Source organism: Callorhinus ursinus, unplaced genomic scaffold (genome assembly GCF_003265705.2).
Source record: "Callorhinus ursinus isolate GAN/ISIS: 27379988/994484 unplaced genomic scaffold, GSC_fseal_2.0 scaffold25, whole genome shotgun sequence".
NCBI lineage: Eukaryota > Metazoa > Chordata > Mammalia > Carnivora > Otariidae > Callorhinus > Callorhinus ursinus.
Window position 1 is genome coordinate 34,829,994 of NW_027397087.1, and position 16,263 is coordinate 34,846,256.

Below are 16,263 nucleotides of genomic sequence, written 5' to 3' on the forward strand. Positions count from 1 at the left end.
TTCTTTCCTGGCTCACGAAAGACTTTAACGACACCACCCTAATCTAGGCAGAAGAAGTCCATGAAGCCACGAGTGTCCCTGTGCTTTAGAGCTAGGATGAACTGTTCTCCATGTGAAAGGGACAGTCAGCACAGATGGGTGAGCAATCAAGAGAGACCCACCTCTGGGGACAAACAGGTTTAGAATCTGCAGCCAAAATGCTGACTGGGCGGCCAAGCCGGCCGTTGTCTGCCGAGGGACTGAGAGAAAAGGCAAGTCCTACGTCTGGTTTTGTTTCTAGACTTGCCACTGGCTTGCTGAGCCAGCCTCCTTAGCCACGTCCCTGGGCTTCAGTTTTACGTACAAGGAGGAAGGGGGAGGAGGGAAAAGAGAAGAGAGGTTAACTTTGCAACTCCTGAGAGGTAGGCACGCTGCAAGGTGCTTTACCTGAAATACCTCCCAAGCCCCCAGGTGGCAAGAATTACAGCCCTATCTTAGAAAGGAGGAAATGGCTCAAGAAGGTAAATGGAACATCACACAGCTAGAATGCCATCACCAGGGGCGCCTGGGTGGCTCAGTGGGTTAAGCGACTGCCTTCGGCTCAGGTCATGATCCCGGAGTCCCGGGATCGAGTCCCGCATCGGGCTCCCTGCTCCGTGGGAGGCCCGCTTCTCCCTCTCCCACTCCCCCTGCTTGTGTTCCCTCTCTCGCTGTCTCTCTCTCTGTGTCAAATAAATAAATAAAATCTTTAAAAAAATAGAATGCCATAACCAGTGCACTCACCCATGTGATCACAACAGTCAACACCTAGGCGGTGTGTGCTGTGTCCTGGATGACATATGGACTTGTTTAAGCCTCACCAAAAACCACTCGTTAGATATTATCATCCCCATTTTACAGACAAGGAAACTGAGCACTTAGTGTAACTCTCACCCAGGGCCAGCAGCACCACCATCTTTCCTTCCCACGTCATAGAAGTCATGAAGACAGTGGTATAAGGAGCAAAAGCACTGCATGTCCCTGCAGAAGCCAAGTGGCCCCCGGGCCTGCCTTGGCTTCCTTCCTGAAGGGGGTCCTGCTCTGGCAGCAACAGGCCCTTAACCTCTGTTGGTGAGTTGAAAGCCCAGGAGCTCATGCAGTGTATTTTTTTTTTTCTGTGTCCCCAGAAAGCTAGAGTAGGTGGTTTCTGAGATGCAGAGATGCAAGGAAAATCCTGGGGTAGGGAGCAAAGAATGGGTTTAGCTGGGAATGGGGGATGGCTAAGCAAGCGGAAGAATAGGCAGGGGTTGAATGGTTGAGAATAAGAAGGGTAGAGGGGGAGGAAGGGACAGACAGACAGAGCCAGAGATGGAGAGAGAAACATACACAGAGAGAGCAACAAGGCAGAGAGACAGCGAGGGGGGAAGCAGAAGCCCAGGATACCAGCGGGCAGGGGCTGGCCTTGGCAAGCCCCAGTGAGTGAGTCCCAGCAGGGGACACACAGGCCAACTGGTCCCCCAGCGACTGGCCCCAGCACACATCCACATGCAGGCTGCTTGCAGAGTCCGTCCTTCTCCTCAAGTACCACGGGCGGGGGGGGGGGGGGCGGATGCTCAGTACTTTCATGAGCACTCCCCCAGCTGCTCTTCACTTCATCCCAAAGTAAGTGGGTCAGAGATTGGAAACTTAACTCAGAAGGAGAAGCCACTGGTTCAGGGTCACCGGCAAGTTGGTGCCTCATGAAGACCCGGGGGGTGTTGGCTCTTGGAGGTGAGTCAAGGGATGAAGTCCCTAGGCCAGAAGAGGGTGGTGGGCACAGAAGCCTTTTGCACCTGCCTTCCCCACTCCAGCACGGAATTCCACCCCAACAACATACTGGAGCCAAGGAATCTGCATCTCTCCATTTCTGGTAGTCAGTCCCCATGAGCCTCTTGTCCCCAAAGTCCACTTGGTTCTAGAATGCCCCAGCTCTCGGGGACCTGCTGCTCACCAGCTCCACCATCCCCCCAAACCCACTAACCCTGCAGGTCCTGTCTGCTCTGGGAGCAGGGCTGGGGGCTTGGGCCAGGGCCAGGGCCGGGGCGGGGGAGGGGTGGGGGGGCGGAGATCAGGCATTTCTCGGCATCAAATGTGGTCCCATGTGACCTTTTCACAAATAACTCAGCAGGGGATGAATGTATGTAAGGGAACTCACCTGCCACATATAAATGCTGAGACAGAGGCGTGTAGACAGTGCCAGGGGAGGACGAGAGAGGTACCTACTCACTCTGCTGAGCAGGAGCAGGGCTGGAGCCTGGAGGACAAACAGACAGAGGAAGAGCATTCCTGGTGGGGGACCAGGGTACAAAGGCACAAAGGGGAGGGGACACAGGCGGTGCCATGAGGCTAGAGTGTAGGATGCATATGGGGCTGGGGCTCTCCTAGACCCAGTCTTACGGACAAGGCCAGTCTCTGGTCCCATCCACAACCACTCATGGAGTTTGGGCTCAACCCCAGAGGCCATAGGCAGATGCGAGGGTATTCAGGCGCAGAGGGGCACTTTACCATAGCACAAGCCCCAGGATGTGTCTGGGGACAGGTGCGAGGCAAGCCCCTTTTGAGCGATGGGCCCCTGCATGGCCATCCTGCCTGACCGAGCTCCTCCATTCTCATCTCCTCCTGAGGTTTGCTGAAGAAGGAAGGACCCAGCCTCCGCTCCCTCGGACACCATCCCACACCACCTGCCACCCTTCCTGGTTTAACTGAGTCAGGAAATCATGTCGAAAGGAGAGACTTCTAGGGAAGTCATCCTGTAGGAATCAAACATTCTGTGGCTGCAGGAAAACCACTGGCATCCCTATCTCTGACATCAAAAGCCCCTGAGTCCACCAGCTGATTCCTCAGCAGTCCTGAATGTACAGTAAAAACTGGCCCAGTGGGTTTTCCCCGTATCCTCACAGCACACTCCAGGATTTCCTGTGTGTGTTTCTGTGTCATCTAGTGGGATGACATAAGCACCAGCCACGAAAGCAGTGGGGGTAGATGGGGTTGGCTGAGGAATCTTGATGCCAGCTCTGAATCTAGTTGGGAAGGCCAAACATGTCAGAGCCAAGCTTAGGGAGACAGTTGTTAATCGTGGTGGCTCTCGTAGGGGCTCTGGTACAGGGGCTGCGGACTCACGTCAAGCTAGGCTCTAGGACTTTGTGCAAGATTTTCCATGAGCTTGCAGTGAGAACTCTTGTCCCGTCAATGTTTCAATGTTTCCACGTGGCCTGGGACACAGACAGACAGTGTCAGGCTCAAGACGTTGGTTCTGCTTCTCACCCACGGCCCAGGCCCTGAATGTTATCTCTGATCCCCTGGGACTTGGGATCTAAAGGCCTGAGGATCAGGCTGGGCATAGAAGAGACCAGTGCTGGGAGTCAGACACAGGATTTTGAGACTGACTTCTTCCACTTACTCACCGTGTGGCCCTGGAGGGGTAACTTAACCTCTCTGAGCCTTAACCTCTTCCCTCAACCTCATGGCGCGTGAACTAAACAAGGTAATACCTGGACAGTCCTAAGCTCAGCAGCGATGGGCCCCCCAGCAGAGCTGAGTAAACTTTGGCTACAATTATAAGCTGTTATAAAGCACTTGGCATGGAATAAATACTCTACAAATAAGCACCATGCAAGTCTAAATAGTTATTAATTATTATGATGACTAATCATCATTATTGTTGATGATAAACGTGAGAACTGCTACCCAAACACCAGCTCCCCCACTCAATCTGTCTGCAGATAGTTATCACTCCTCAACCACGAAGAATATTCTGGGACCCAGAAAGATTGCCGGCCCCAAGCTGGCAAACAGGGAGCTCTGTCCTCCCCTCAACCCTCTGAGCGGCACTTCACGGGCTGTCACCCCGACAGGTGACATTCACCCAAACACATCCCATCTGGCTAGTTAGGCTGCTTTCAGTCTACCTTGGATGGGCTCCTCTGCCTCTGGGTGTTAAAAATTTTGGATATCACCTAAACAAGAATACCCCTTGGCAATTCCTTGAGCCCTGGCTCATGGGCAACAGGCAGACCTGAGGGTAGAAAGTGACCTGGGAAACTCCTGGACTAGCTCTGGGAACTCTGCCTCTGGGATGAGGGCAGATAGGTAAGGAGCAGGCTCTGGTGAGCATGCGACGCTCACCACCATCCTGAAAAATGAATTAGAGCAAGGTCTACAGAGGTACCCAGGCCTAGCTCAGCCCCAGCATAGTAGGGACCCAATAAATACACAGATGGATAGATGGATGGGTAGGTGGATGGATGGATGGATGGATGGATGGGTGAATGGATGCATGCATGCATGCATGCCTAGATAGATGGAAGGGAGGATATTAATCATGCCTTTTTATTTTTGGTATCTCGGACACTTTGATACCTGGAGCTTTGCTGACCCTGCAGAGACTGCCCCTCCCAAGGGTAGTCAATTCCTAGAGTGAGTAAACAACTTGCCTGTGAGTATACCTTTCATATGCAAACCAGCCAATCCAAAGCCCTTGTCCCTCTCAACTACCTGCTTCCTCAGACACAGACTCCAGGCCACGATCCACCTTCTCTACTTACCCCAGGGCCAGATACCAGACAACTAGGGACAGTCCCTATGCCCCAGAGCCTACCGCCATTATTTATACTAACTAATCCTAAACCTGCTTATGCTGCCCCACCGGTTCCCGCCCTCAGAAACCACTCCAAAGACTCTGGCCCCGTGTTCCCCTCACTCTCTCTGCCTCCAGGCTGACCCCAGTCCTCCCACAGGTGACCCTGCATGGTGTGGCATGCGTACCGGTTCCCGGGGTTCTTGGGAGGTGTTAAGTAATAAACTCTCTTTTCCCTGGCAGTCCTCTCCTGAGCTGATGGCCTCACCATACCTGAATAATAATAAAACCTGCATTGTAAAACAGGAATGGAATGAGGGAGGGAAGGAGGTGAGGGAGCAGGGAGAGATGAAATTAATCTGGGTCTCAAATTTTTGTAGGGATGATCTGACCCACAACTTTGCTCCATGCTTTGAAAGAAGCAGCTTCCTCCTAGCAGCTTGTGGATGTGCTGGAGAGAACGTCCCTTCGAAGTATCCTAGGCCAACGAGAAACACAGCATGTGGGGGCAGACCTGGATCTGCATCGTGGCCTTGCTGTTTACTGGCTGTGAGACCTTGGACAAGTGACTTAACCTCTCTTGACTCGCTTCCTCAACCACTACCTATATATACCTACCTTCCAATTTCTTTGATGCCAGAAAGAGAAGATGCACGCCTCGCACGGTGGCCAGCTCAGAGCGTGCACTCCATAAACAATGAGTCTTACTTGGATATCGTGCCATCCTGCACCCCGAGTGCCATCTGGCAGAAAGACTGTGCTATTAGGTCTAAATGTCTTCCTCCCTCCGAAGCCCCTATTTGGGTCTCTCGGTCTGGGCCTCCCAGAAAGTTGTCTTAACCTCCCAGCACTGGGGACACAGCGGGCAGCACACTTGCCGCCCTATGTAAAGGAACCAGAAGGCCCTCCGCGTGGGTCCTGTCTCTGACCCCTTCCTGCTGAGATTCTGTTTGGCTTCCCCTGCTGGTTTTAAAGTGAGGAGGGGATGGAGCTTTACACTGGGATAGCATTTCAATTTCCCCATCTCCCCGGTACACCATCACTCGGTAAAAAGAGCTAATTTTAAAATGGCTGCTCTTATGGACGAGATTAATGGATCTTGAAGAGCGGCCAGTATACCAACTGCTCCTGCAGCCATGATGAAAGCTAATAATGTAGAAAATTCTGCCAATTCCTTTAATTCATGAATATTTAAGCCTGTGAAAAATCTGTCAGATTATATCATTTTTTTCTGGTGATTTTCCGCCTAAGTACATTTGTGGCAGCCTGCCAGTTGCTCAAGAAACTTCAGTGGGCGCAAAACCATTTTTGTTGTTGTTGTCACTAGGGGCTGCCGTGTTCTTGCCGAATTTATCCCCCATCCCAGGATGGAGTCAGGTTCGCCGGAGACAGCCAAAGGCAACTCTTGGGATTTTACCTCAGCAAATAGACTCTTCTCCTCACCCAAAGGCTGACAGCGGGGGTGGGGCCCTTTGAGAGCAAAGCCCGTGGTTTTCAAACTGTGTTCCACGGTACCCAAGGGTTCCCCCGGGGTGGGGGGGTCCCAGGGGATCTCTGGGAGGGGTGTGGGTTGGGAATGCTGAGTGGATGGGGCTGTGACCCTCCCCCCGCCTCCACCAAGCATTTCTGCTTTCCGTATTGAGGTTCCATGTAAAATTGCCTTGGAAAGAAGTGTTGCCCCAAATTTAACAAAAAATTAAAAAGGGGTGAGTACGGAAAGCACGGCTTAGTCCACTCCCTCCAACAACAGAGAGAGAAACTGAAGCTCCCCAAGGGTAAGGACGTGTCTTTGTCCACATCACGGAAGACATCGAGGCAGCACCCGAGCCCCAGCCAGGGTCCCCCTTCCAGCGCATTCTGGCCGACCTCTCGACCGCCCAGCACCGCCCGTCTGGGGGAGGCAGGAAGTAGGGCTCTGAGGGCCGCCGCTCCCTGGCCACCACGGAGGGGCCCGTCCGAAGCCAAGCCGCTTCCTCGCAGAGCCACGGGAGAGACAATGAGCACGTTCAGTGACTTGGGAGGGAGGGGCAGCCGACTTCAGAGATGATTATCGTTTGGGGACTTGGCGGGAGGAAGGAGCGAGCTGCTTTTTATAGGAGCTGCAGTTCCTCGTTTTGTTCTCTCTCGGGTTATTCTCCAAAGAAAGCGGCTCAAGTCAGCTGGCAGGAGAAACAGGCAGAGGCGGCCGTTCTGGCAGCGATGGCCCGGGTTCAAGGCTTGCTCCAGCTGGTCACGTCCTCACCGGGGCGGCCGGCCGGCCTTCCCACACTCTGCCAGGGGCCCAGGTCAGCCTCCGCCTCGCGGGCCGGACCCCGGCCAAAATCAACAAGTCTTTTGTGCTTCTCCTTTAGACGCTGTATAATTACAGCAAACATGTACTGGCGGGGGACAGCGACCGTGAGGCAATCTCAGATGCACTTGGCACTTGGTCCTGGAGAGCAGCGCGAGGGACCACGGCTCCAGTTGGCTCAGGCAGGCCGAGAAAACAAGAGATTTTCAGAAGTCAGGAGTGGCGTGTTGGCACGGCGTCCACGGCATGTCGTTCATCAGCTATTTCCTTGATAGTGGCTTGCGTTTTACCACCAAGCCAACCGACTGACTCATGAGTCAGTTACTTAAAAAATAAATAGTTGAGGCCGACTGTGCCCAACGAGCAAAACACGTCAGGCCGAGGCTGCCACAAAATGGGCCCCTGTCGCTTTCCGGGTGGTTTCATTTTTCCTTTTTGTCTTCTGGTTTGAAAACCCTGAAAGCGAAACCGCACACCTCCCCCTCCAGCCGCTCTGTTCCCAGGGGCAACCAGAGCAGAGGGGAGGGGGGTGGCCCCCCTACCCTGGGGGACATTGCCCCTCGGCAGGTTCACATTTCCACCAGCCGGGCTGGAACCAGGTACCTGGAGTGCCCTGCTCCCAGCCAGGCCCCGAGGAGGAGGTGGCCAGAGCCAGGTGACCAGGGACCGTGGCCGGAAGCCACCGAGGTGTGGCCTGCTTCATCCGCTCCATGGCTTTATCGGGAAAACAGCTATAGCCTTGGTTTATAGATAAGGAAATAAAGGCTTCTCCGTTTGCAATTCAGAGTCAAGCCCCATGTGTAGTAAGTGACAGAGTGGGGGCTTGAACCCACATTGGCCAGACTCACCATCCCATAATATCTAATGTTTGGAGCGCACCGAGTGAGGTCGGTGGGCCTATCCGGTGATCAGCACTGACGCGATCCTCACCCACCCTCGCCCCCCACCCTCCAGGCTGACCGTCAGGCTGGGGAGGCAGAAAGTCAAGGTCAATCACAAAAGTGGCCGGTTCACTGTGATAGCAGTAGCATCCTCAAGGAGAAGTACAGGGTGGTCACAGCATGCCGCAGAGGGCCTGGCTGGCCGGAGAGGCCTGAAGACCAGGAGGATGGGGAGCCACCGGAAGGTCTGGGAGCTGGAGCACACAGACAGAGGGGTCATGAGGGTGCAGAACTCGCCCTGGGCCTTGAAGGCCAAGGACATAGTTGGGGGCGGGGGCGTTAGCCTAACAGCAAGGGACAGCCCTTGATGGGTTTTAACCAGCAGAATTAGCTCTGGGTTTTTTAAAAAAATCCCTTGGTTGGGCGCCTGGGTGGCTCAGGCGTTAAGCGTCTGCCTTCGGCTCAGGTCATGATCCCAGGGTCCTGGAATCGACCCCCACATCGGGCTCCCTGCTCCGCGGGAGGCCTGCTTCCCCCTCTCCCACTCCCCCTGCTTGTGTTCCCGCTCTCGCTGTGTCTCTCTCTGTCAAATGAATAAAATCTTAAAAAAAAAAAAATCCCTTGGTTGTGTTCTGAAGTATAGATCGGAGGGGCAGGCATGGGAGTGGGGGGTGGCTCCTAGTTGAGGGTCAAGCCGAAGGCACAGGCCCCTGAGGCTGTGTCTCTCCAACCATGGCACCTGGCCGCAAAGACGTTTCTCAGGACATATCCGCTGATTAAGGTAATCCTGTGATGGACGAATTTTACAGACATGGAAATAACTCTCAAAAGGGCAGAATGGGACGCCTGGGTGGCTCAGTCGGTTAAGCGGCTGCCTTGGGCCCGGGTCATGATCCCAGGGTCCTGGGATCGAGTCCCACATCGGGCTCCTTGCTCAGCAGGGAGCCTGCTTCTCCCTCTCTCTCCCTCTGCTTGTACTCTCTCTGTCAAATAAATAAAATCTTTAAAAAACAAAAAGGGGGGGGGCAGAATGGCCCGCCGCGCCAGCAACAGAAGGATGGCCCCGATCCATGTGGCTCCTGGGGCTGGGTGAGGTCCCCTATCTACCCTTCTGCGGGCCTGGGAAGAGCCCGGCTCCAGCTGAGGCCTGGTCAGGGTGACGGCAAAAGCAGCGCCCCTGGCCCCTTCTCTCCCCCGTCTTCACATCATTGTGAGTCATTCTTCCCTGCAGTCCCTTGCATGCTCCTCAAGCTGGCTTTGAAATCCACTTAACCAGATTACATCAGTGTTGAAGAAGGTGCTCAGGTTCCTGCTTCCCTGCCTTAGTCCTGGCAGTTCCCTGCCTCTCCTGGTCCTGCCTTACCCATCTGGTGATTTGTTGTCCAGTGGAAATCCGGTGTCTGATCCCCACCCCACCCCCACCTCATCCTTGCCCCTCCCCGAGCCTGGATGAGTCCAGGGCAAAGGGAGTTGCTCCCCCGAGTTGGCAGCTGTGCAGGAGTGAGGCTTCTTTCCCTTCTCTCCCCTCCAGTGGCAGCTGGGCCGGACTCTCTGTCCTGGCCTGGGAGGCCTCTGGCTGGCCTGGGCACTAGGCTTGGGGGCACGCGCCCTCTCCTGCCCCTCCGTGCCCTCCCTCAATGTTCCCACCCCCTTACAGGACACGGCCGGACTCAGATCCGGGCCCCGGTGCAGGTTAAGGGGCAGGAGTTTCCAAAGCCCAGGCATCGTGGCTCCCACTCTGTAATGTCTTTTCTTGTGCCACACAAAGCCCTCAGGGAACTCATGGGGAAGGAAGAGCAATGTCCAGGGACCCCTGGGGCCTTCGACCTACCATTACCTCGGAGCCATGGGAGTCTTGCCACAACTTCTAACCTCCACTCCGTAGATGAGGAAGCAGAGGCTCAGGGGCTAAGTCATTCACTTTCTGCTAAGTGGAAATAAGCCGACAAAGCCAGGCCTGTTCCTTCTAGGGCTTCCTCGATCCGTGAGGAAGAGGAAGGAGGAATCGCACGGGACTCTGTCCCCCTCAGCCAGCCCGCGGTGACACCCCCAGGGCCATAGCACACAGCCCTGCAGAAGCCTGGCACACAGCAAGGAGCCTCTCTGCCCACACTGCTACCAGCCAGGGTGGGGGCCAGGGTCTGGGGACCAGAGGCCAAGTCACCGAGGTCCCACAGAGAGTGGGTGATGGGCGCGCTCCCCTCCCCAGTACCACTGAAAGCATCCGCTCGAGAAGGTGATTTGGGGCTGGGATTCAGTGACTCCGGAGCTCCTTGGCAGGGTGGTTGACATCTGTCCTGGTAGCTGCAGACAGACTGGGGCAGCCCCCCCTCCCCAGCCCACCCCTCCTCAGTCCCTCTAACCCCACACCTCACCACCACTCAGAGTGGGGCACTCTCTACCCCCCACCCCGCCATTATCTGATTATCCAGCAAAGTTATTTATAAGAGCGTGGGCGGGGGGGATGACAAGGGAGATTAATGCACCAGCGGGTCCTGGCGGGGTAGCTGCCTCGCTCACCAAACACACATCATGAAAACTTATTGCTCAGAAAACATTGCAGACTCTGCTAATTCATAAATATTCAATGCCCTCACCGAGGAGCCGCCGGGGTTCCTGAGAGGTGGTTAATTGCCACTCGGACAGGGGAGGCCAGGCTCCCCTCCGGGCCAAGACTCCTCTCCCTCCTGCCGGCTCCCTTAGCCCAGCCGGGCCCACCAGTCCCTTTCCCCAAGTGCTGAGCAGGTGGTTTCACTTCCTGGCTCTGCGGGCTGAGGATGCCCTCCCTGAGCTCCGGGGAGTGTCTATCACCAGCAGGCCGTGCTCAAAATGGCTTCCAGGCCCGCCCTGTCAGTTCCTCGGCTTCTCTGGCCCTGCTCAGCCCCAGTCAGGGGGGAGGAGGGCCCTGGAGGGCGAGCAGAAAGCAGCCAGGGAGACATGGGGTGGGGGCGGGGGGAGGCCTACAGGCTGTCATCCCCAGGTAGGGGGTGGAGGTGGAGGGAGGGAGGGGGGCAGAGTGAGAGAGAGAGAGATTGAGAAGGGGGATAAGAAGCCAGGTTTCCCCAGGACAGTCAGTGAGGGAGGCGCAGTCCTGGCCCAGATGCTCTCCCAGGATGATGCAGGATTCTTACCCCCACCTCGGGAAAGCGCCTGTCAAGAAACAGACCCAGCAAGGGCCTGGGGAGGCCCTGGGGGCAAGCACCGCCACGCCTGGGGGAGAGGCAGGCCAGCTGATTGTTCCCTCCATTTGGGCCGGACAGGGACAAAAGGAGACGCTGCGCACACAGACACCCCACCCCTGGGTCTGGGCCCCGCGTCTTTGCCACTGAGGCTCCATACCCCTCCCCTTGGTGCCCATCCCCAGGGGACTGGCCTCTAGGACTGCATGCTCCCCAGGCCCCTTTGCCTGCTCATTGTCCTGGGGAGCCCTGCGGGAGATGAGCCAGCGGAGACAGGTAGGGGTGGGCTGCTGGCGGTCCTCACACCCTCCCTGGCCGCAGCGCCTCCTCCAGGGTCCAGTTCTCACCAGGTCCCCGTAACACTGCTCCCCCTGCCTCTCCAGACCAGGGGTGGTCACAGAGCTTCCGCTCTTGCTAGTCTCGGGCTGCCTCAGTGCCCCTCATGCGTCCCTCAATCCTGCGCACCCCCCGGCCCTCGGTGAGGAGCCTCTGCCCTCAGTCCCCTCATGTGAACCATCAGGGCAAATCCCTTTCCTGCTGGGACCCAGCTTCCGCTCCAGTCCTCACTTCCTCTTCCCCTTGGCCCCTCAGAGAAGACCAAGAGTGGCCATCTCCAGAGGGGGTGGCGTGGGACAGCCTAGCACCCAGTCCGGCAGGGTCACTTCTCAGCCGTGGGAACTCAGCTCAGTCCCTTGAATTACCCATGCTCTGGTTTCCTAACCTGTGAGCTGGAGAACACAGGGCCAGCAGCTTCCTTGGGACTTAAGAAGATGCAAGAGGACATTCTGCCCACCCGGAGGCCCACAGCCAGCCGGTGGGGAGCGGGCCAGGCTCGCCGAGGGACTCCCCAGAGTCCCTCCTGAATCCCCTGGGTCCCAACAGACTGAACTCTCCATGGCAGCCCAAGGGGTCTCGAGAGCCCACACCCTCTGCCCCCAGACCTCAAAGCCACAAAGAAAGAAATGACTGTCGCGGTTCAGATGAGAGCCTCAGACCACAGGGAGATGGCTGACTCACCCCTGGCCCCAGAAATAGAGACTGCTTTCTAGCCCACCCCGCGGGGCCCCCCACCCCAGCCCAGGGAGCCCACAGGATGAAGGAAGGTGACCGTGAAGGTAGCCTGTCTGTCTGGCCCGGCCAACAGCCTTCCTCCCTGCTTCTGCTGTGACCCATCCCCAGGCAGTCAGAATCCTACAAATTGCCCCCATGTCGACACCTCCTCGGTGCCAGGTGCAGTGAGTGGGCAGAACAGTGTAGACACGAGGAGCCTGGTTGTCAGCTCAGGCTGCCCGGTTTCCAATCCTGGACAGAGGCTACATCAAAGGATTACCCCATCCGCCCCCAGGCCCTGGCACTAACTGCTCAGAATTCAACAATGACCCCATATCAGTGCGTGCTGGCCCTACCAAGGGATCCTGAACCAGCCTCGGTACCCAGGAAAGCCATACCAAGCTACCTCTGCGGCTTCTTCACGGTAGAAATGATCTAACAAATCTCACAGAATTGATGCCAGTTTCTCTTAAACCACATGTTGGTTCGATCCAAAACTACTTACCAAGGGCCTACTATCTGCTAGGCACTGTAACTGGAGTGAGAGAAGATGAGAAGCAAGCAGAGACCAGTCTTGCACAAGAATTTTATCTTTTTTCTAAGAGCAGGCTATTCAAGTGTTTCCCAGGGAGAGGGACTGTGCGATCAAATGTGCATTTTGAAAGAATCCCTCTGGTTGCAGCATGAAGGACATCTGGGTAGGGCTAGATGGGCATGGAGGCCACGGAGGGACCTGAGAGCAACCACATGGGACACAGGTGCCATGTGGACTAGCGATGGAGAAGGAGAGAGGCTGGGTGGAGTGGAAGAAGTAATGTTGGCAGGGCTCAGGGAGGGATTTAAAATGGTAGAGTGTGGGCGAGAGAAGGAAGGGCCAAGGATGGCTCTGGGTTGTGCAAGTAGGGGGATGGCATGGCCATTCAGCGAAATGGGGAGCCCTGGAAGTGGGAACAGCTTTAGGGACCAGGGCTGGAGGGAGGAAGGCCACGGCTTTGGTTTTCAACATATGAAGGTTCAGAGGACATTGAGTATTCTTGAAAAGATGCCAAGGAGACAATGGGACACATGACCAGGAGCTCAAAGGAAAGGTGAGCCCAACGAAAGCTGAAGAGATGTTTAAGCCCCGGGGGTGGATGAGACTAACGGAGAACAAAGATTTTTGTTTTGTTTTGTTTGTTTGTTTTGTTTTAAAGATTTTATTTATTTATTTGACACGGAGAGACAGCGAGAGAGCAGGGCAAGCAGGGGGAGAGGGAGAAGCAGACTCCCACCAAGCAGGGAGCCCGATGCGGGGTTCAATCCCAGGACCCCAGGATCACGACCTGAGCTGAAGGCAGACACTTAACGACTGAGCCACCCAGGCGCCCCATCTGAGAACAAAGTTTAGTGAGGAGCCAAGAGGCCCATGCCCTGGGACGCTCCAAAATGTAAGGCCAGGTGGAGGAGGGGAAAGTTGCAAAGGAGGAGGGAAGCAGTGACTCAGGAGGTAGGAAGAATATCAGATAAGCGTTGTGTCCTGAAGCCGAGAGACATGTATTAAGAATGAAATCTGGGTGTTATATGCAAGGTCAAGGGAGACAAGGACTGAAAAGTGTCCACCGTGTGGAGCAATATGGAAGTCATTGGTGCCTTCGCAACAGCTATTCTGGGAACAGTGGTTGGGCTGGAAACTGTTTCATCAAAAATTTGCTGATCAGCTTCTTCCTACCAGGCTCTCTGCCGGGCAGGAGGTGTACTGTCGTACTCAGGAGCGCCGCTCCCCACGTTCTTCTAGCTCCTCACCTTCCGGTTAGACTCCAGCTAGTTGGTGAGGCCATGTGACTGTTCTAGCCAATGAGTTGTGAGTAGAACTGATGGGAGTCAACTTGCAGCTGGGACAGGTGTGAGAACCTCCAGGGCTCATTTTCCTTCTGGCGTGAGACTGGCAAGTTTCAAGATGGTGGCTGTTCTCTCAGGCCGAGCCCCAAGTCATCATGATGAGCAGAGACTCCCCGCCACCTTCCTTTGTTGGAAGACTCCCCTTCCTTCCTGATGTTCTGCTACGGTGTCCCACATTCAGTTCAAGGTTCTGTCTGCAGACATTCCCCTATTAGTTGCACACACACACACCCCAAGAAAATTAATGAATTAATTAATAAGCTTTACTCAATGATTAAGATTTGACCTCCCAGCTGGGAAGGTTCCCAGCACCTCAGCAAGCCACAGCCCTCCGGCGGGGAGTCCCTGTTGGAGCAGGTCACAGGGGCCATGGTCTAGGCAGAAGATGATGAGATTGTGCACGAGGGAGGAGGAGGTGATAAGAGATAGAGATGAAAACGAGATGCAGTTAGAAGAAAGATAATTGATAAAACTAACTGGGAGTGTCCATACTGAAATATGCTCGCCACGTTCCCTTCGGATCTCACCCTCCCTACCTGAAAAATGGGCAGAATGGCTCTTGCCGCCTCAAGGGGGGAAACGCTGCCTCTTTCGGCCCCTGGGAAGAATAATGAAAACCCAACTAATGGGATACTTCACCTCGCCCTGAAGACAGTCCCTCCCTGAAGACAGTCCCTACCAGCTACGGGCTGGGCCTGTGGAGCAGAGAGAAGAAAGAAATTGGTCTTGAGGTTGAAAGCCCTCAGTCAGCTGAAGGGGGAAGCAAGCCAAGGGGGTTCAAAATAGAGAAAGAGGAAGAAGCAAAACCAACTCATCTCCCCAGTTCCCTCATACCACTGCACGGTCAGAGATGCTCCCCTCATTTCTCTTCCTCTCGGTGTCGTGGGCAGGCTGGGGCTGGGGAAGCCATACAGTTCCCCAGTGTGGCCACGGCCACAGTCACTGGACATGGGTTCCAGTCCCCTGCCCTGCCTGTGTGGACAAGTTCCATGACCTCTCTCACCTCCCCTCACCACCACCACCCCCGCTGGTGCTCCCCTCCTGGCCTCCAGTTTCCTCTCCCAAGGCCAAGTCAGAGTCACGGTCAGCCCCAACCCCTAGCCTGGCTGGGCCCAGCAGGCCCCTAACCGGGACACAGGACACAGCCTGTAACCACATCTTGCAGTGTGATTCACTCCATCTGTGGAAAGACTGATGCAATTGTGGGTGAGGAGTCATTTCTGCTGATGAGCAAACCACAGCAACCCAATGGGGTGAGAGGGTAATCCATCGGGGCCGTCGGGACCCACCCTGAGAAAGGACACAAGGGAGAGCCCTCAGGCTTCCCAGGGCCATCGGCCATACCAGGGCCCGGGAGAGATGGCGGGGGCAGAGAACAGCCCCAGTGCCTGGCTGTCCACCCACTGTGATGCGGCAGGGCTGGGGCCAGGACTATTTCTAGGCAAGGGTAGCCCAGTTCAAAGACACCAACTCTTCCTGGGACCCCCAGATCATTCACCTTGCGTCCTGTGTGATATAGAGATGGATGTGGGAGGTTCTTGGAGGAGGCTGGTCTACCATGAGCAGGACTGCCTTCTCTGGGTGCTGGCTCCGGTGCCTGGTCTGAGGTCAGAGTCACCTTGCTGCCCTTCCCCCCCCACCTGCACTGGAAGCATCTGTGTCTACCCCTAGAACATAAGCCCCCATAGCCAGAGCAGGTGCTCAGGGAATATATGGAACAGAATCTGAAATCCCAGAGGCCCAACAGCCCTTGTCCTGTGACCTGCCTCATCGGGCACCCTTGCCCTGGGTGCCTGATCCACCACCCATTTCCAGAGGCCCCAGCTCAGACACCTACCCAGTGAGTCCTGGGTTTGTCCCCCTGACTATAGAGGAGCAAGCCCCTGAACTGCCCTTTGTGGGTTACAGCACCCCCTTCCTCCTCAGAGCTTGGTGCTTGCTTCCAGGACAGCCGTTGGGCTGGGGTCTTTCCCAGTGTTGCTATTACGTCTCCACCTTCCACATAAGCCATTCTAGACAGGGGCTGCCCTGGCCTGGAGACACCAGCCCTGCCCGGTAGCCACACCTCCCCTCTCCAGATCTTGATAGCTCCCTGCAAGAGAGGCATTATAACCTCGTTCTACTGAAGATGAACCTGAGGATCGGGAGGCCATATAATCCACAAGGACACTGATAAGAGGCAGACTTGCAACAGGGACTTGAACTCTCTGCCAAATTCTCTGCCCAGAATTCTCTCCAGGCTCCAGACACCTAAACCAACTTCCTTCATGGGGTCTCCTGGTGAGGGCCAACGAGACGAGGGGCCCTCCAAAAGGTACCAAGCAGCATGTAAATACAAGGGAGCCACACAGAGCATGTGCCACGCCCCATCCTCACTGCCCCTCTCGCTCAGACTAGAAGTCCCCCCCCCCC

At 55.7% G+C, this 16,263-nt stretch overlaps 2 long non-coding RNA genes across 2 annotated transcripts in view; one reads left to right on the forward strand and one right to left on the reverse strand.

Moving 5' to 3' along the window:
- Window positions 1-2,059: 2,059 nt before the first annotated feature.
- Window positions 2,060-5,782, forward strand: LOC112833028 (uncharacterized). Its single transcript, XR_003210528.2, has 2 exons — window positions 2,060-4,413; window positions 4,954-5,782. It is a non-coding gene; the product is annotated as an uncharacterized lncRNA (long non-coding RNA).
- A 7,372-nt stretch (window positions 5,783-13,154) lies between these two features.
- The window catches only part of LOC112833361 (uncharacterized), a 6,632-nt gene continuing 3,523 nt past the window's right edge, over window positions 13,155-16,263 (reverse strand). Inside the window, exon 3 of the long non-coding RNA XR_012373698.1 lies at window positions 13,155-14,059. This is a non-coding gene — a long non-coding RNA (uncharacterized lncRNA). The remainder of the gene's footprint in view (window positions 14,060-16,263) is intronic.